General features: G+C 39.7%; 1 protein-coding gene and 1 non-coding gene across 2 annotated transcripts in view; both read left to right on the top strand.

The window, feature by feature from the left end:
- The window catches only part of clybl (citrate lyase beta like), a 100914-nt gene that overhangs the window by 23340 nt on the left and 56549 nt on the right, over nt 1-21025 (top strand). The gene's annotated exons all lie outside the window — the stretch shown is intronic.
- trnae-uuc lies at nt 12357-12428 on the top strand. Its single transcript has one exon. It is a non-coding gene; the product is annotated as a tRNA-Glu (tRNA).

The raw sequence follows: 21025 nt of genomic DNA, 5'->3' as shown, positions 1-21025 counted from the left end.
CGTGAAAGTGTGATGCTAATTGTATTTAGAAGTACTTAATTGTATTAAGTGTTTAACTATATTTAGACGTCCAGAGGATTGGTGTGAGCACCATCATTTTTAAGGCAGATAATGATCTGTCACCACGTTCTGTGCGATGAAAAAACAATATTTTGTACAGTGTTTTCTTTTTATGTAGAAATGCATAACTAAGGCAAATGCTTGTGCGTTCAAGCCGCATTTCAGAACTTTGAGCTCTTGGTCCAGGATGGCAGTCCTGCAGTGTCTGGAGGTGCTGGCTTCTGAATGGGACATTAAATAGAAGCGCTCTCTGTCTGTTCAGGTGGACCTTAAAAATTCCATGCCACTATTTGAAAAGAGAAGGGAGTTTCTCCCAGCGCTCTGGCCAACAAATTCCCCAGATAAATTGGTCATTCACTTCATGACTGTTTGTGGCACATTGCTGTGCACAAATTGGCTGTCGTGCCCACCTACAAATACACAATCACCACAATTTACAAAAAAACTGAAGGGCCTTGAAAGGTTTAGACATGATAAGGTAAGGATTATTATTATAATAACGTTATTGCGAATGATTCTCATATATATGAGATAAATATTAAATCTCAAAAAACACAAGGCACACATCATCTAAGCTTTACAATACTTGAAGGGCATTTTGTTACTCTCTGGTTTATTGATACATTTATGATAACTGTTAAACCTTTTAATTTTGGTAGCCTTTTGATTTTCATGGTTTAAAATCGAGATAGTTTTTACATTTGACATAAATTAATTCTCACTAGAGTCTATTTAACAACCGCAAAATCCTTGAAGTTGAAGGGAATACTGCCACCCTTTTTTGGAGATTTTGGACAGGCTTTGTTTATGCCAAGAACAGCAGGCTTCAAAAAAATCTATTTTGGCAGATGCCTTATTGACTGCTGAAAAAGTTTGAAGTGAAGCAGATGCAATATCTGCTACATCACAAACTACTGCAATGCAGGTTTTGCTGGGCCTTTTTGATCCCACTTTGAAAAATAAACCCACGACAGAGTAATATTGTTGAATCACTAAATCTTGCCACTGTGAATCACGGTTTACAAACAGAGCTAAAGGATAAACTGAGTATTATTTTACCAGCTCTTTAAAATCCCTATAAATGTGATTGGTTTTATATGAATTATTTATTACAAGCATACAACCAGATTGATGTATTTTCCTCTGACAGTAAATCATTTGGTTATCACTAAGTGACTGTGTGTAATCACTCCACTGCGGCAGGCAAATTCCTTGCTTTATTCCTCTGCTTCTTGCCTCTAACCTTCCTCATGAGTTCTGGATTTTATGCAAGATGATGCCTTCAACAAGATAGATTTGTAATACTCTTGTCAAAAAATGACAGCATACTTAGTAATGGTTTGCTCCTAGTAATGTTCCAGTTAATTACATTGCGACATCACTATTCTGCCAGATAAAAATGGACAACTGTAGTCTGGATTTTGCTCAAATCACAAAGGCCAAAGCCTTTATAACAGTACTGTGACCACCTGCTTGAACCTAATGATATTCTTACTGTTATCATCCATGCAGAAGGTTAGGAAACAAAATTATGTCACTAAATAAAAGCAGGTAAATAAATAATTGGAATTAAGTTGTGATAGGTGGAGGAAAAAAATATATTTTCGATGTTTTTATTGTTTGTAAAAAATCTGTTAGGCGCACTTCTTTTCATTGTCACTTCATGATTTTCTGCAACAATTTTATCCCCTCCTGAAGGCATTTGATTCCTTTTTTGTTCTGGTATGAAACATTTCTGTGAGAGCAATTCTCCATCCATTGTGTCGCCCAAATGCCAGTGTTCATGTGTGAGTCTGTACAGTGAGTTTGGCATTGTGGTATGTGATGTTATGACATCATATGTTCCACACATGTGCAAATATTTTCATGCTGATTTTTTTTTGCATTGCCACAATCTAAATAATGGTACCAGAAAAAAAGACCATCACAAATATGGATCTAGAAAGGTCTTAGGTCAGAGCACTCGCCTCGCAAGTCAGAGGACCTGGATTTGATTCCCGGGCAGGGCGAAATGTTAGACAAGTCTCCTTACTCCAGAAGCTTCTGTTTACCCAGCAGTAAAATAGGAACCAGGTTGTTAGTCGATTGGTGGATCGCTTTTCCGGGGGTAATAATCTGTTCAAAAAAAAATATAAAATAATGATAACTTGGTCACTCAATTCATGACTGTTTGTGGGACACTGCTGTGCGTAATAGACTGCTGTGTTTCGTCCACAAAATATACAGTCAATTTACAGTATATTCTGTGAAATGCTTTCAGACTTCTCGAAAACGAGATAATAATAATAATCCTTGCATTTGATATTGCGCTTTTCACGTCTTCTCGACGTCTCAAAGCGCTTCACAGAATAGACTGTAACTGTATATTTGTGGGCGAAACGCGGCAGCCAATTGCGCACAACAGTGTCCTACAAACAGTCGTGGATTGGAAATGACAAATTTATTATTGATTTGTTTTGGAGGGATTATTATTAAGCGTGCGGAGTAAGGAAACTTGCCCAAGGTTTCACCCTGCCTGGAATTGAATCCAGGTGTATTGCTTGCAAGGCGAGTGCTCTAACCACTGAGCTACAGGATAAGGCGCTATATCAAGTGCAAGGATTATTATTTGGAATTTACCTATTTCAGTTAGATTGCAAATAGCTAAATTGACCAAGTTTATGAGGCAGATACCCCACTCCTGATTGCTACCCAATGACAACAACAACAAAAATTGTATTCACATAGTGCATTTCATGGCAGGATGACCTCCCAAGGCGCTAAAAGATGTACATGGATATTGGGTAACTGACCACCTATGTATGGTGCCTGAACTCATGTGCAATGTAGGCATCTAGTTCGATCCCCAGTTATCCTTTCTTCTCCACATCCGGTCCCTGACCAGCACCGCTTTCTTCCACCTCTGCCACATTGCCCGTCTCCTACAATACCTCACTCCAAAAGCTGCCGAATCCCTTGTCCATGCCTTTGTCACCTCTCGGCTAGACCAATCTAACACTCTTCTCGTCAGTCTCCCCTCCACTGATCACAAATTTCAACTTATCCAAAACTCCCCCACTCACATTCTCACCGGCACTAAATCCCACACCCCGATTACTCAAGTCCTGCCAAACTCCACTGGCTCCCTGTCACAGATCAGATCCACTTCAAGATCCTCACTCTAGTGTTTAAATCCCTCCATTCCCTGGCATCCCCCTATCTCTCTAACCTCTCTCCCCACAGCAGTACCTGCTGCCTCCACTCTACTGGGTCCGGCTTCCTCCGTGTCCCCTGAATCCTCTGCTCCACCATCGGCGGCCATGACTTCAGCCACTACGTCCCAAAGCTATGGAATTCCCTCCCTCAATCCCTTCGCCTCGCCCCCTTTCTCCATTTTCAGGTTGGACCTGAAGACCTTCCTCCTCAGCACCTTGGGATGTCCTCCCGACGTGAAATGTGCTCTATAAATGTAAGTTTGCTGTTGTTGTTGACCGTGCCTATGGTCACCTTCCGCCTCCCTCTGGCTCAGCATCAGGCTCCACCATTGTTAAGCGCTCTAGGACACCACCGGACGTGGAGAACGCTATATCAATGCAAGTTGTTGTTAATATGCCATGACATTCCAGTGTGTATTGAGACGTCTCAACAACGTGATAAAGTGCTGTGTCAAATGTTGGGATTATTATTATTCGCCAGAAGCATCACGCATTTAGAATCAGCTGAACATACTGCAGGATGTGATGGCTATGGCAGTAAGTGCACTGTTTACTTTGCAATATTTATACAAATAGTAAATACACAGCTCTGCTTTCCTAATTCAAGAGCAGTATCAGTGGTTTGCCGAATTTTGACTACGTGCTCATATTGGCTTTTATAATTGCTCTAGTGATTGCTCCACTAGCATAGTACACTGAGACCTTAGATGTACTGAGTTTAATATTGTGCCTTACAATATTCTGTTATAATCTGACTATTAATAACTCGGGATACCTAGCATTAATATTTTAAATGGTTTTATCAATTACAATATTTTATGTCCCATTGCTCTTCCAGTAATATTTGCCCATACTTTACGGTAAAACCTGCGAGGCACTTTAAGATGTTCTCAGGATGTGAAAGGCGCTGTGTAAAATGCAAGGAATTATTATCGTTCCAGGATTGTTTGTAAATTATGTTTTGTGAATTATTCATACAAAAATGAAAATGCTCTGTGCAAATAGAGTGGTGTGATATTAGTGAAACACAAACCGACAGAGAAGGCCATAATTTAGACAATTGCAGGCATTTCATGTACTGAATACAGAAATATTATTGCAAAAATATGTTTGTACTTGAAAATAAAATACAACATCATATTATGCATTCTAATTGAATAGACAAAAATAATTACTGTATCCATCCATTATTTTACATTTTCATTTATGAGCATTGGTCAATCATTATTGATACTCCAAATCACTGTTAACATTCAGAGTGACGTAGATGAAAGCTTGTTTCATGTTTTAGTATTTAAAACGTGGACAGATTTGGTTCAATGATGCAAATGCCAATTCCGTGGGCAGAGAGTAATTTTCCAGCTGTTGTATTGGTACAAACCATAATTGTGTGCGCAGAATGTTGCTGGCTTTGTTCTGTGTAGGTATTTTGCTGTTTTCATAAGAAACAAAGAAATACTAATGAGGTATATTAGTATATCCATATTAGTATATCCATATATACATCCATTCTGGGTGCTATTTTCTGCGTTCTGTTTGAAGCCATTCTCTAGTGTAATCCATCAGTTGACCATATCTTGGGTATCCCTGGGAGACTGTTGTTCACAGATATGGATATATTGATATTACTGATATTTGTTTGAGAGATAGGTGTATCTCCTGTTAAGCACAGTAGCTGAGACCTAAGATACTAGTTCTCTGAATGGCCTGGTAGATCCTTTGCTCATCGTTTTGGACTCAATATGTGGAAAGCATTTAATAATCATTTATTATTAACTTATAATACTCTTTGTTTCATCCAATATTTAATTGGATATTGCTAATCTGCACTGGATGAAGTTGTCCCATTATTTGGATGGCTTATTTATATTGTACATTTCATGCTAAAACTACGATAAATCCTGTCCCTAGTTTGTGATTTTCAAGCAAATTGGGTGGGAGACTGCCTGCCGAATCACCTCGAGGAGGTGCTTTCATCAGGAAATAGATATGCACCATTGGAGTACAAATGGAAACATGAATCAGTTTTATATCTGCTCCGAAATTTCCCCTTCAATGTTCTTTTTGGTGATCTATTGAACTTTTAAGGAAGCATATTTAATTTTATCAGAGCTCCAAATTGCATTATTGGTGGATGTGATTTTCAATGCATTTTAAGTGTAATTAATGATAGTGATATGCATTTGATATAACACTTTTCAAGTTAGGAGAACATCTCAAAGTGCATCACAAGATTCATTGTAAAGTGTAGTGACTGTTTATTTTGTAGGCGAAACTCACAGCAATGTCCAAAAAACATCCATGAAGTGAAAGACCAATTTTATCAGAAGGGATTGTTGGCCAGGGCACTGGGAAATTCCCTTCATTTTCGAATTGTGCCATAACATCTACCAGATTTCCAAGCAGATAGAACCTCCATTTAGCATCTCACCTGGAGTGAGATGGAGTGTCACTTATTGGATCATTTATTGGAGTGTCAGCCTAGAATGTGAGCTCAAAGGGACCTGAGCCCGCAACCTGATTCAGATGCGAGAGTGCTACCAACCAAGCCAGGTTCACAGCTAAATTAACTTGAAATTATATATAATTTAGTTTAGATTTTTTTGCTTCTTTTCTCCCACCCCACCTTTTGCAAAGATTACAAAGAATATGCAGTACAGAAACAGGCTAACCAATCCACATGAGCATTAGTGAACAATGTGAGCCAGTGTTTATACTCCAGATGAGTCTTCACCCATTCCTTACTCCCTCCCATACCCTTCTATTCCTGTCTCCCTCATGTGAAGTTCTAGCTTTCTCTTGAATGCATCTTACGCTATCTGATTTTAAACCCCTGTATTAGGTACCCCTTTAACCGCCTCTTTAGTGAAAAAAAGCCCAACCTTTCGAGTCTATCCTGATAGCAGTAACATGCCAGTCCTGGTATCATCCTCATAAACCTGTAATCTTTCCATCACTGTTATATGCTTCTGATAGTGTGGAGACCAGAATTGGACACAATACTCCAAATGTGATCTAACCAAGGTTTTGTATAAATTCAGCATCATCTCCTCACTTTTATATTCTATCCCTCTGGATATGAAACCGAAGACCCAATTTTTGTAGCCTTATCTACCCTTGTAGCTACTTTTAGAGATTTGTGGATCTGAGTCCCCAGATCTCTTTGCTCCTCTACTTCTCTTAGGTTCCTATCATCTAGACTGTAGACAGCTTCTTATTCTTTTGCAATCCACTTAACTGTTTACTGCGCCCTCCAGTTTGGTGTCACCTGCAAATTTTGGCATCACATTTCCTAAGTATGGTTGCAAGGGCACCAGGTGTCTTCCTAAATCTTCGATAAATGGCTATTATCCATGTGTGAGTCAAGTCCATGAGCATTAACAAAGGGGGTATCTCATCTCAGTTGAGAGTGATTGGCCTTCTCCTGAGTCCATGTATGCTACCATTTACCAGTAGGGGTCACTGTATAGCGATAAAGAACAGGAATCCTGGCTATTTTCTAACCTACTCCATAGCCCAGTGTTCCTTAGATCAATTGTGCAACCATCTTGAGCTACCCGCAGTTAACTCAACAGAGACTAGATGAAATGAGTGATTTTCTTTTGTCTGTGTAGCCCATTTCCACTCTGAATAGTGGTTTTGCAAAAAAACTAAAGTATCAGGGAAACCTCACCAAGTGTTTTATTTCAACACTATCCGAGAAGTCTATTTTGTGAGTGTGTTTGGTTCTGTCTTCTACATAAAGATGCTAGTTCATATGAGAATGTTTTATTGTATTTAAATCAAGTTCGCTAAAAGCAATCTTGCCAGAAGGTGGTGCTACAAATTGCTAAAATCTCTTCACAGCAGGTCATATGTTTCTCAGTGGCAGATGTGCAACCATGTACTAGGGAAATATTTAGCAGTACTTGAAACCACTCTCACCCCATTTATACATTAATTTTCAAATCACAGCTCATACTGATTTTGGTGCAATCCAATTTACAAATGATAGTTGGACTTGAAATAAAGCAGTCAGATGTGATTGTGCCACATATCCCTTCCTTCATGGTCAATTACTAGTTTGTGAGGGAATTTCTAACACTTAAACTATTGCCTGCATCTCCACACTAATATGTACACCACAATAAAATGTTTGCATTCCCACAATTATGCACAAATATCAACAATCTTAATGTAATCCATAACTTTCATGCTTGTAAAGCCCCTATAACATCAAATGTTTTGAAGAACATAACAATAATTATGGTCAAGTGTAATAACTGTTTTTGTAGACAAACGCAGCAACTATTTTCCAAGCAACTATTTTCCACGACACTGCTGAGGATAATGGCTAAGTTATATGGAGGATTGTAATGTAGCATAAACTTTTTTTTAATATTAGAATGGAGTGGATTTTTTTTCCATTTGTTTCCAGGCAATGAGTTTGAGTTTGTTTCATTGTACTACGTGTAGCTGTGGGAGTCACAGTCACAGAATCCTGACATCCTTAGTCCAGATGTTAATGGAAACAAATCTAGTTTATTGGTTTGAGCTTGTTGAGGCCCAAATCGAATGAGCAGGGAACTGAATTATCACAGTAATGCTCTGGAGATTTAAGGTGCGTTGCTGTTAAGATTGCATCATGATAGAGGTGGGATATTTATAGTAGTGCTGCCATGTTATAGCAAAAAATGTAGAATCAATTGAAGGATTCAGGAGGAGATGGCGGTGAAGTGGTACCACGTAGTGCCATGGAATGATGTGTAGTAGAACAGACTCGGATTAAATGTGTTCATAAATTGCAATGTTCCTAACCTACAACATATCAATAAATTCTGAAGATACATTAATTGGCAGATATAAAAAGCACTTCTATAAACAAATAGCCCACTTAAAACTTGCATTATTTTAAATCACTGAATTTTGCCTTTTCCAGATTTGTGCTGTTTCTGATATTGCATTGAATTACTAATATCTGCTTTTAGTAGTTTTTACTTTTGATACTTTTATTAACTGCAGATAGTGCAAGCAGAGATTATTATGTATCTCATCTGCAGATTCCTGACTGAAGTGATGGACAAGCTGTCAATTCCTAGGCTTTGAACAAGATATTAGGGAGTGCTAACTCGACATTATTTTTTGCCTTTTTCACCCCAAAGAAGGAGCTCAATTCTCCTCTCCATCTCTCCTCATCTCTCCACTACACCTCCTCCAGATTTCAAGAGAGGTTCAGAAAAAAGCCATTTGATCCTTTTCACTTCATCCTTCCAGAATACCCAACCTACCGTCCTTCCATCACAGTACTGATCTTTTTCTTATTAACATGAGAAACTCTCTGCAGAATACCAAAGCAAACTTTTTTCTTTTACTCGTCTTCTCCCTACTTGAAAGGTGGTAATTTACACTAAAATATTTGCCTAAGGTCCAGCAACTTTGTTGGTATCCTATTGGAGTAGCCATTCTTCACGAATGAGTCTAGGCAACACAATAAAACTTCTACCTGACCTCCACACATACACATTTCCAGTTGGAAACACTAGATAGTGATCAGGAAAAAGAACTCTGGCCGATTTTTGCCTCCCTACCCCAGAGACACTGAAGCAATTGTAGAGGCCCACTGCTGCCACAGCTGAGATCAACTAACTGGGATCCATGCATGTTAATCAAGCCTGGTACTGTATAGCTCAGTTTACCAATTGAACTACCAGGGGAGGCTCCTGATCTTTATCCAGTGACTCTGCTGGGATGTGTGTGTGTACCCATCAGGTGAGGACAGGATCAGGCTTGACTGTGATTCTCCTATAGTCAAATGGCTTGCCAACACTCACAGGCCAGGCTGACTATGAAGCCCAGAGAGCTTCTGATGCCTGTCAATCCATACCAGAGCGTGAGGTGGTACTTTCAAGAGATGATGGGACAAAAGGATAGTGAATTGGGAAGGGGATGAAATCATACATGATTATAGTTTGTAAATTGGATTTTACTCCAGATGTCTATTAATCATGTGAAACATTCAAAGCACTGAGAACTGTATAATTAATTTCCAATACTGTAACAGTAAGGATATTTCAAAACCATCCCGATGTTTTTCGCTAACAAGTTAAGATGCTACAAGTTTTTAAAACTCTCACGTTTTTGCGAAATGCTCTTGTAAAGTATTCAGTAAAGTATCCAAGTTCGTATTGGACATAAAGAGTGGTTTGTTTATTCGGCCTTTGATATATGCCTTTTGTCTGTATGACTGTAGGTTTTTGTTTCACGTAGCGCATTGACTACAAGAGCAAGGAGGTTAGCTTCAATGTTGCAGCACTGTGTTCAATTTTGAGCACCCCATTATAGAAAGGACATCACATCATGGAGAAATTATAGTGGAGACTTACTAGGTAGTTACCAGGGGTGAGAGGTTACAATAATGTGGAAATTAGGACTTTTTTTAGAACGAAAAGAGCAACAGCAACTTGTGTTTATATCCTGTAGTGCCTTTTACCTGGGGAAACTTCTCAGAGCACTTCCAAAGTTAAGGGAAATCTGATAGAGATTTTCAAAATTATGAATAGTTTTGACCGGGTCAATATAGAAAGACGATTGTCATTGCAATGACTGATGAGTCGATAAAAGGAAGGCATAAATTGAGGATTATTAACAAAAGAAAAAAGCGGGCAAGTTAAGGGATAATTAAACGGTTGTTAAAATATGGAATTGTTTACCATGATTATGCTGTTGAAGGCAAGTCCATAACATTCTTTATAAGGCACTTGCATAAGTATGTGAGGAAAATAACATTAAAGGGTATTGGGGGGAAAAGCAGGGAGTGGGATTAGAATAGATAATGGGGATTGAAGCACCAACATTGCCACAATGGGCCGAAAGGATTCTGTACCTCTCAATAACAGTATATACTCTGTGTGCACGAGCAATGGTTTGTAATCCCACTTCACTCCTCATTTCTCAGATGTGTGGCCTCAGGCCAAATTTGTTAGAAGTTCATTATCTCACGGCTTGTCACAACATTACATTTTAATTTTTAAAATGGAATCAGTATCTTACTTAATGATCTGTTATAAATTTAGGTGGTGCAATGAAACATCTGGAACAATCTTTTCAATGTTTTTTTTTCCCCTGGATGTTTGGGAACTTGAGGGTTAAGAGATAAAGTGAAACGCTAATGTCCATTAATTATTTCTTCTGTTTCCTGGAAGTTTCAAAATAGCTGACAAAAATATTAAAAGGCAGTCAGTCGCTTGGCATTCATCCAGAATGTGGCAAAACATCAGTTGTTTTATATCATGGAAAGTTCTTTCCGATGATGTGAGCAGAACGGTGTAGATTTTTAATTTTCGTATTAAAAAAATCTCTTGACACGCTTAATTGGACGTCAGGGTGTAATACAGGAACTTCCGCCATCTGATGGATGAATTGTTTTCCTATTAGATTAAGGCTGAGGTCCAAAGTTTTTCCACTGAAGTACGTACAATGTTTCAAAGCAATGAAGTGTACTTTTTTTTTAAACGGTGAGCCTTGCTTTCCTAACACAATTGTACAATTAACTAATTTGTGTTTTGGAAAGGGAAGCACATGCTCAATTATATTATTAATTGAGAATGAATTATAAACAGCTATAAATGAAACCAAGTACTAACTGTAGAGATTAACTTTTATGTTGTGTATCTGACTGTTAATCACTCTAAATATTTATTTCATGCTGCTGATTTTTGATATTAGTTCACATTGATACTGGAATAATAATAATAAGCCTTGCATTTGGTATAATAATAATAATCCTTGCAGTTGATATAGCGCTTTATCATGTCTTCTTAAGACGTCTGCAGCTCGTGTACTGTCCCACACCAGGCTTCGCGACCGCATCATTCCCACCCTCGCTCGCCTCCACTGGCTCCCCATCCCCCAGAGGATCGAATTCAAGATCCTCATCCTCACCTACAAGGCCATTCACGGCCTTGCTCCCTTCTACCTCTCTGACCTACTATCCTCCTACCTACCTGCCCGTACCCTCCGTTCCTTCTGCTCCACACCCCCCGCCCCAACCGCCCTACCATCGGTGGCCGGGCCTTCAGCCTCTCAGCCCCTAGGCTCGGGAACTCCATCCCCCAGTGCCTTCGCCGCCTCCTCCCTTTCCTCCTTCAAGGCCGGTCTCAAGACCTTTCTCTTTGACCGTGTCTTCAGCTCCCCTCTTGACTCTCTTCCCCCTCCTCGCTCCCTCCCTTCCCCCCCCTCATCCTGACCATTTCCCCCCTGCTCGGGTCCTGACCCAAATGTCCAGTGCCTTGGGACGTCCTCCCGACGTGAAAGGCGCTCTATAAATGGAATCTTGTTGTTGTTGTCTCAAAGCCCTTCACAAAATATACTTTAAAGTGAATTCACTGTATATTTTGTGGGCGAAATGTGACAGCCAATTGCACACATCAGTAACCCATAAATACTCATGGATTGAGTGACAAAATTATTATTTTTTTTTGAAGGGATTATTTTCCCCAGAAAAGTGATCCACCAATCGACTAACAACCGGGTTTCCACTTACAGCTAGACTTGCCCAACATTTTGCCCTCCTCGGGAATTGAACCCAGGTCCTCTCACTTGCAAGGCGAGTGCTCTAACCACTAAGTTAAGGACTCCACATGATGGTGTAAACACCATTCCCCCCATGGCAGACAATGATCAGTCGCCATGCTGGGTGCGACATCCCTGCAAGATGGATAGAGTGAAGAGGCAAAACGTATCCGACATAAATTTCATCACACCAAATTTCTGTGATAAAAATTAACAAGTGACCATGGGAAAATACTATGTGACCAGAGGCTGCATAAGGTTAGTTAGTTAGTTAGTTAGTTAGTTAGTTAGTTAGTTAGTTAGTTAGTTAGTTAGTTAGTTAGTTAGTTAGTTAGTTAGTTAGTTAGTTAGTTAGTTAGTTAGTTAGTTAGTTAGTTAGTTAGTTAGTTAGTTAGTTAGTTAGTTAGTTAGTTGTGCTGTACAGACAGCTATTAAGGTAAAATGTTTAGTGAATTGTTTTGTACAAAAAAAATGGTCAAGGTCTCACACCCATTACCTCCAGGAACACTTAGAAACTATGGTGTATGAGACCTTGACCTTTTTTTTGTGTGGAGTCCTGTAGCTCAGCGGTTAGAGCACTCGCCTTTCAAGCGAGAAATCTGGATTCGATTCCCTGCAGGACGAAACCTTGGGCAAGTTTCCTTACTCCGCACGCCTCAAGAATAATCCCTCAAGAAAAAAACAATAATAAATTGGTCACTTCAATCCATGACTGTTTGTGGGACACCGCTGTGCACAATTGGCTGCCGCGTTTCGCCCACAAATATACAGTCAATTCACTTTACAGCATATTTTGTGAAGTGCTTTCGTGTCTTCTAGACGCAAATGCAAGGATTATTGTTACAATATTATTCTCAGATGCACAATATTCTGTTATGGGCTAGTTACAATTTGGAAATTAATTTTTGGATGTCCTTTTTTTCTTACCTCTCAAACATATCTGTGGCCACTTTCCCCTTACCCCCCTCCCCTCTCCCCTCCGTCTCAATCAGCGTCTGGCACCATCATTGTAAAGCACTGTGAGATGCTAACCTAAATTTAAGGTACTATATAGATGCTAGTTCTTATTGTAGAAACTCATTTTTAGCCCTTGACTGACTTTCTAAAATCTGGATTCGATTATCACAACTAAAAACACAATGTAAATTAAAAATCAGTGATTATATATAATTCTCTACCTGCTTTTCTGAAGGCCCTAATGCTGTAATTTATTTCCATGACACCAGCCACTCTCAACCAAGAGGCCATTCATTTTATGTGAGCCTGTGGGTGACATCACAACCCAATTTATTCCTGTTTTTGCACAAAATCTACAAATGAACACTTTCCAGCAGTTTCAAGAGTCAGAATATTTACTAATTTTGATCATCCTAGCCCAGGGCCAATCTCAGCAAAGACCAATAAGTGATGTTTTCTATGTCCTATTCCATAGCTGCAGGTTATATGTTTTAAACCACTTTTACCCTGTCTGAATAATGTGTGCTAATTGCAGAATAATTTTAGAGTCAACCTTATAATACAGATTTGTACCTAATGTACTTAAACTCTCAAGAAAGATCACTTAATCAAGGATGACAGAATACCTTACAGTGATGGTGAGGACACAGGTAATTTTATGATCCTGTAAGACGCTTCTCAAAAAGTTGTCAGTTGGGAAAGGGATAAGCTTGTACATATAAATAATTATAACGGTGCTGTTGTATGACTTACGTTTCAACCACTGTGTAGGATGTAAGGAAATGTTTTCCAGTTACCATGGTAGTTGAAGCTACACTGCAGTTATTTGTTGAGTCAATACTCTGAACATTTTAGTGACCCCTCCCCTGCTGCTGCAACACAAGTTATCTTTTTTATTAGTGGTTGAATCTTGAACTTTTTACAGTGAATTGCTGTTGTAGGACTGCATAGAAACAGTGATCTGTACATCTGTTGCCCTGGGTTTTGCTCAAAAAATGCTATTGAAGTTCCATGCTCTGTGCTACTCAGCAGGTTTCAGTACCTTCAGTATATTGTCGTTGTAAATGGTCACGTCAATTGTTGTTTTTTAAGTGGATCTGATTGTGAGCTTAGGAGTTAAAAGTTTGATTGTTGTGCCTTCCATCGTGTTCATGGTACAGTAATTGAATCTTGTGATAAAGCTGCTTTATATTGTATGTACATGTTTGGAAGGTTTGTTTCTTTTTACATAAGGCTTACAAATCATGAAAATTGCCCATTTCAAGATTTTGTGTGTTCTTTTTCCTCTTCTAAAGGGTACCGAATGATCCCGGCTCTTGCCACCCTCTTTTACCTGGCTGTGTCCATTCTTGTCTGAGCCAAGAAGTGTTGGCAGACAAACTCAACAGTGAGGCCATCATATCTTGGTCCTCACCCGATGTGCATAAACAAACACTTTCCGGCAGGGGTCACTGGATAATGAGCAGTAACTCTGACTGACTCCCTTCCCCCACTTTGCTGAGTAGTGCCTCTTCCACCATCATGGCTGAGATAGACTCTTACAGCACTTACCTGGGATTGAGCTGAAAGCTTGGTTTGCATTGGCTTAGTTTAACATTGGAAAGTGTCTTTACCAATTAAAACAATGGGGAGTCCTGAAATTTCACACTTTTCATACTTTGGAAGTGAATAAAGTACATCTTTTTAGAACAGAGGTCCCAGAACCTGGTCTGTGCTAGGTTAGCTGATCTCAGCCAAAGCAGCTTTTATAGTGCAACAATTGACCTTAGGGCCCCTAAGCTATGAGGGAAAATCCAACAGGGTTCCTTGAACACTGTCCAGTGACCCTTGCTGGAAAGTGCACGAGTGAATGTGAATCTTGGGTGAAGACAGGATCTGTCTCACCTGCAATGCCCAGCCTTTCTGCCCCCTACCCTTTGGAACTCCATCCCACAGTTCCTCGTCTCGCCCCCTCCCTTGCGTCCTTCAAGATCTATCTGTCAGCCTAGTCTGTGAACTCAAACATATAACACAGTGCAAGAAAGTGCCTGGGTGAGTGGGGGTGGGGTTTGGGGGTGGGGGGGAGCGGTTTGGTGAGGGGTGGCAGGGGGTGAGAGTGGGGGAAAGAGAAATTTGCGTAACTCCTCACAGACAAGTATGGCAACTGCTGATTGTCTTTAACCACAGACTGAGTTGTGTGACCATTACCAATCATTGTAAGATTTCTATTGTTGAACATATTCTCATTGATATTAAGGGTATACAGGGTGTTATTCCTGTACGACTTTAGTTTATTTAAACAGTAATCTTATGCATCAAAGGACAAAGACAATTCTGTACACAAGGGCAAAGTGCAACCGAAACACCAGATGATCTTACAGTACAAGCTCTGTTCATGGCTCATAACTTCATTCTTCTGGAAAGCTGGTATGGATTAAATCCTGGAGTGGAACTTGTGGTGTAAGCTGTTGCCAGCATTAAAATGCACTCTTCCAGCAGTAGTTTTCATACTAATGTAACACCAGTATTGCCACAGTGGAGTGAGAGCAGTCCCTAGAGTGGTGACCTTATAAGACTATGTAAGTCTTTGAACACGATGCATGTTCTTTGCAATCCTAGCAGACTTTGTTCAGTTGCAGCCTTGTTGCCTCTTGACATTACCTTTGACTTTATATGTTCAATCCAGTAGGTCAGAGAGCAAACTTTCTATTATTTTTATTAAGAAACTCTTTAACAAGCCTTGAACATTTATACTTCTTTAGTAAGAGGAACCAGCTTTTATGAAATCATTTGTCTAAACGTAATGCAATTTGCAGGTTTGGCGTCAGCAAACTATATTTGACTGGATGTAATTTTTAGAAAAAACAAGTAACACTCAAACATTGTCTGCAGTTTCAAATATTAGGATAGTTTCTGTTTTGAATATTTATTTCAAAACGGATGGGAAATAATCCAAATTGACAATTTTCTGAGGAGCCACAATTTATGAATTAAGATACAGTTTTCATTTTATTTATTAAGAGTCAAACATTTATTTTCATTTAATGTTTAGTTTCACCATAGACAATGAACCTTTTTGGTTTCGGGCAAGCTATAGTCTGCTGTTACTTTGACCTCTAATCTAATACAAGAATAAAGAATGGAAGAATAGATAATTATCAGTACACTAGTTGCTTCCTCCACCACTAATTCCCACTTTATTTCAAGATGTAATTGTAACAGATATTCTTTTCTCTTTTAAACTTGGGCCTCTGCATGATAAATGTTAATTAATACAGGAAATGTTTGTGTTCAGATGGAAAAATTACCTCCAGGTCAAATGGCTAGGATAAAAGAATTTACATCTAATCTAATTAACACCTATTAGATGTTATGGAAGAATTTTCACCAGTAAACAACTCATTATGCATTGATTTGGCTTTCCCGTGATGAAGCAGCAAATCGTTTTAACACTTTTTAATGCCCGTTTCTTATCTATGTTTGCTACAACTGGTATCAGCTGTAAAGTACTTTCCCAAATTATCTGTGTTGACATAAGTGCTCATTGTAGTTTCCTTATGTGGCTTATCAGTTAATTTTTGGTATTTGCACTTGGATAAAGTTGGAATTGAAGTCACTTGATGGAGTGAGAAAGAAAACATCCTTTGCTTATCCACTCTCCTGCTGGTAGCTGAGTATCAGATACACTGTTTATTGTATTAGTACTGTCGTTAGGTGTAATAGTGCGGTTCTTACTTCTAATGAACTTTACCACCAGACTACTTGATCATGACTAAGTCTAGGAGCAATGCAAATGGAATTGCCCCCTGATGATAAAGAATGGGGCCCAGCTGGCCCTGAAAAGGTGATAATTAGAAAATACAGTATATCTGTATAGCCTGAATGGAAGCTACTTGTTACAGACATTTGATCTCTTTAAATGACCATTTAAGTATGTTTTGAAAGGAACCAGCGTATTGCAGAAAAGGGAACTTTATACTGTATTAATGAATGTGTGTGTTTTTTTTAAACACACTTTTACTAAGAACATGAACAGCTGTTTAGAAAAAAAGAGTGCAGCAACTTCAGTAACATGTTGTCGGCATGCACTGAAGTGACAGTTTGACATTCATCAGTAACAGCCCAGGCTTATGAAACAGTGTTCGGTCTCTGCCTTCTTCTTCCTTCCTGCCCTACACATCCTGCAGGAGGGGTTCCCTGCTCTTCCTGGCTTGCGGGGAGGGGAGTCATCGGCCTGCCACCTAGCCACTTGCTGACAGGTCTCTGGGGGGCTGTATTCCTTTCATTCCCACAGTCAAAAACTAAATAACTAAACCTTGCCTGGCAATCCTGAATCAGCTACTTCCTACCTTTTCTTTGACCAGTGTTTTTTTTTAACTATTCACATTGAAATACATCAATTCTTTCTTTTTTCTCTCTCTAGAAATTAGTTTTATGTCTTCCTTCCTCTGGTCATGTCGGACTGGGGGCGAAAAAAGTGCTCGGCTACTAAGTAGTAGCAGCAAGCATCTGTAAGATTGAAACCATTTACAGAAAAGGAATTTACAGCAGCCAGATGAAACTTAGTCAAATTCATTGGAATTGCTATTCCCTCTGGTATGGGTATTTTGCACACAGAGCTAAGATTTTTATGCAGTAATTACTTTTAGCAGCCGTTGTTCCCAATTATAATTTATGATTTGAATTTTGTACAATAAAGTGAAACCCACTCATTGTGGACTATATTGAAACTTAATTTTTACACTGAAAATATTCCAACATCCCAAGTCACTTATTTTGTAACAAAATAGTCTGTAAAAATCTAGACATTATTCCTCTGTTCTTTAGCTCACGAGGGGATGGAAATTCCGCACAGAACATTAATTATGTGAACTAAGATGGCTGACAGAAATTGGGGAGTTAACAGGAAAACAGGCGTTAATTGTACAACCTAACTTCCTGTGAATTTTGTGAGTTTTGTGCGCCTGTTTGTTGTAGATACGGGAATCCTGTGGAAACCACTAAAGGAACAAGTCTACAACTTTAAGCTAAATGATCGTAATAACACTGGTCATACGTAGCTCCCCTGCTTACCATAATCTTCTTCACTTTCCAGTGTAGCTGTGCTCTCCCCCACTGTCATCTGTGGGAACCCATCATCTGCCTCACCCCCCTGCCCCCCCCCCCCCCCATTAAGAATACTATGCATATCTACAATGTGGGGGAAGATTGTGTATTACTCAGGCATGACTTGGAGAATGTCCTAACATTCTCCTGTTCTGTTCAACTTACCTTTGTTCTAGCCTTTAGATCATTGAATGCCATCTCATCTTCAGGCAGGACATCTTTGAGCACTGGAAACATTGGCCCGGGCCAATCCATTCCCCCTTCATCTGTGCTAGGCAATTTGCCAGTGGAACAAGAAGACTCTTTTAGACGCTCATGACCGTCACTGCACCTATCCCTCCATCCTTCCACTCCCCCTCCCTTGGAGCTTAGCCTACCTCTGCCTTGATATCCTTCTTGGGTTCATGTTTGAACATCCATTTCCTATTGAAGCTGACATGTGTATATAAGGCCAACTCCACAAATTTAAGTTTAAAACTCTGCATTGATCCACTTGCAATGTTAGTAAAGAGCCAGAGAGACCGTGTGTATGAACCCAAACCTCGAATGCTAGCATCCAACTCACTGCCACCCAGGCCTCTTATTTTTAGGACTAAAAACATTAATAGTTGTTTTCTTTTCATTCTGATTTTCAACATTTTAACATTTTTAGCTCCTTGCAGATGTTTACAGTCACCTTCAACCATTATGATTGACTGACAGTTCAGTATGAGTTTTTCATCTGGCCAGTTAGTGTCTGACACATGTGGAAACCCAGCACCATACTTAAGAATACAATGACAATTTGCATTTATATGGGATAGCATCCCAGAGCACTTGAAGTATCCAAACCATACAGAGTTCCACATTTATATGAAACCTACACATGGAGATTTTCCTATGTTTACATTGGAATAGGCACTCTCTCCCTTCAGTGATGCATCGTGATTACCTAAGTCTTGAGACTATTAGGTTGGCAAGTGCTGCGGCTTGAAGACCTAGTGTATGGGTTAGGGTCTGTTAAAGTAACCAGCTAAAACCAGGTAGCTTGGCATTGAGTCCATTGACTGGCAAGCTTCCCGCTGTTTGACCAGCTAGAACCACCCTACCCATTAAAGCTTTGGCTTGACTGAATAACAGGAAGTGAGTGGGAAGAAATCCTGCCCCAGTGACTGGTCTGAAGTTTCAAGCCCTGCCAATGAGCCAGTCTGGCTGGTCAGTCATTAGCAGTGCCCTGGAATATTGCTGATCCACATGGCTCAGGAATTGAACTACTGAAAACTACCCCACAGAGGACTCACTCGATTCTGACATTCTGCTGCCAAGCATGTTACCTCGGAGGGAGCTCATCTCAAAGGAAGACGCTGTCTACCTCAGATTATGAGTTAGATAACCTATTTTTCTCTATCCTTCTCAAATAACAAGTTGCTAACACACCGTGCACCATACAGCTGTGGTGCACTCACTTACTTAACTAAGTAAAAGCAAGCAAGTGAAATAGGAGACAGACTTAGAACTCAACCTCATGACACTGAGACTTAAATCCTCATGATTATTTGTGCTATCGGAGTACCTTTCATTCTTATTCTTTACGAAACTTGAACCTACCAAGACTGAGTTAGAATACTAGCCTTTCACCACAGGGACCTGGGTTCAAATCCACCACAGACTGATGGATGAAAGTCTATGTGCTCTCTGCTCAGTGTAAAGATCTAACATGAAATGAGTTTGGGCAGTCTCAATCTAGTTCTTATTAGGTGTGACTCCACAGCATAAAATTGCTCAAATTCAGCACTAATTGGTGCTAAATCCTGTAGAAAATGGAAAAAATCCCAGTCGTGCTGTTGTGGCTGTTAATTTGAAGTTGGGGTAATGCATATTGTTGAGGTAGAATAATTGATGAACCAAATCCAGTGTTTGATGCTGACACTAAGTGACAAAAGTCAAAAAGTGTTTTGTTTGCAGAAGTGACACTCTCACGTCTGTGGAAAACAAACTTGGAAAAAAACAGAAACATAGAACATCCTTTTGAAGCATTTATTTTCCATTTTTTAGTTACTTAAGGAACTGATTCTTGCTTCTGTACAGTTCCGTAGACCTTACTCATGTGGCTTTTCTTCATGTAGCAGGATGCAGGACTTTCTTCAGAGTGCCAGCAGGATATTCACTAAAGAAGAAATCATACCCAGGCCCAAGCTTATCCTCACCTGCTGCACTCACACAACATACTTTCAGTGGATAAAAATCATTAAATGTTTGCACCACAAAAGACTATTCATCCTGATGTGTTTATTTTGTTGCTAGTTCCCCCATTGGAGCTGTCTGCTGTCTTTCCCCAAACTCATTCAGATTATTTGTAGATTGTCAAGTATCCAATTCAGTTTTAAATGTTATGAATGGCGAAAGTGATATTAGGAAGTTTTGGCAGGCGAATCTACTATGCAGGACGTCAAAACTGAGGGAGATCCTTTCCTCATGCAATGTGCACATGCACACACTCACTCACTTTCCAGCAGGGGTCATAGATAGCAATTAGGAACAGGAACCCCGGCTAACTTTTCCCCTCCCTAGCCTTAGGGCACTGAAGTTAACAGTAGGACCCCTACTGCCAACTGGCTGAGATCAGCTAACTCAGCACAGATGGGGGATTGAATCTGGAATCTTATTTGGGATGTATGCTGGATTTCACTCCAGGCAATAGCTTTACCAACTGAGCGATCGGAAGAGCCCCTTCAGGGCCTTCTGCTCCACTCTCCTTAACATTACTGCTTACATGGCTGAGAACTAGGTCAATTCTGAAGCCTTCTCTGTTCTGAAATGTGCTGGGAAGTCCTGGATGACATTTCTTCAACTTCCCAAAAATACTAACAAGATGTGTTCAGTGAGTAAATGCCCTATGCTGCAGAGTATTGTTATGACATGCAGTATATAGATCAGTGTGATCCCATTTTTCTCTTTTTTTCTATCCTTTTCTGAAGACAGTGAATCATGCTAGGTATGGTTTATTGGAAGTGTGAGCCTTGATAGTGAGTTTTGGCAATCTGTTCAACAGAGATATCATTTGATCTTACCTTGTCTTATCCAGGTTTATACTGTACCCACATTTGGTTTCCAGTAGGGGTCACTATATAATAATTACAAGTAGAAACTCAAACTCAATAACTCATTTCTTCTACCCACCCCCCCCCCAACCCCCCACC

Source organism: Callorhinchus milii, unplaced genomic scaffold (genome assembly GCF_018977255.1).
Source record: "Callorhinchus milii isolate IMCB2004 unplaced genomic scaffold, IMCB_Cmil_1.0 Scaffold4, whole genome shotgun sequence".
Classification (NCBI taxonomy): Eukaryota; Metazoa; Chordata; class Chondrichthyes; order Chimaeriformes; family Callorhinchidae; genus Callorhinchus; species Callorhinchus milii.
The sequence above is the reverse complement of the archived record's forward strand: the minus strand, read 5'-3'. Positions and strand labels throughout refer to the sequence as shown.